The following is a 480-nucleotide window of genomic DNA, read 5'->3' on the forward strand; positions in this document are numbered from 1 at the left end:
AAAACAATTAAAATACTCTAATATTGTCCTTAAAAGGTTTATATTCTTCTGATAAATAATCTGACACAGCACCTTTATCTTCCATTTTACCATACTACATGATGTCATACTCCAAACTCTCCCTTCCCCACACAAAAATAAAATCCCAGGAGAAAGTCCTTTACAGCAGACCATCATGCTTTTATGCTTCACAAATACAGCAACCAGAGAGAAATACTTTTTTTCTTTTTTGACAAAGGTGCAAAACGCAGGAGCAAAACAAGCTCCAACTAGGCTAACTCACGTTCTCCAGTGTAGAATCGTTCCCAAGAGCTGTTATGGCAACCTTTTCATTTCATTGGAAGAGGAAATAAGCCGATGGGCTTACAGTGTTTTGTTGTCATTTTAAGAGCATGTGATTTTTCAGCTGTCAATTACACAAAAAAAAATTTCAGAAATAATCCAAACAGAGACTTTCACTGTGGAGCTAAAAGCATGGCA

Source organism: Empidonax traillii, unplaced genomic scaffold (assembly GCF_003031625.1).
Source record: "Empidonax traillii isolate 1590-97213 ecotype Southwest subspecies unplaced genomic scaffold, ASM303162v1 scaffold573:size406305, whole genome shotgun sequence".
NCBI lineage: Eukaryota > Metazoa > Chordata > Aves > Passeriformes > Tyrannidae > Empidonax > Empidonax traillii.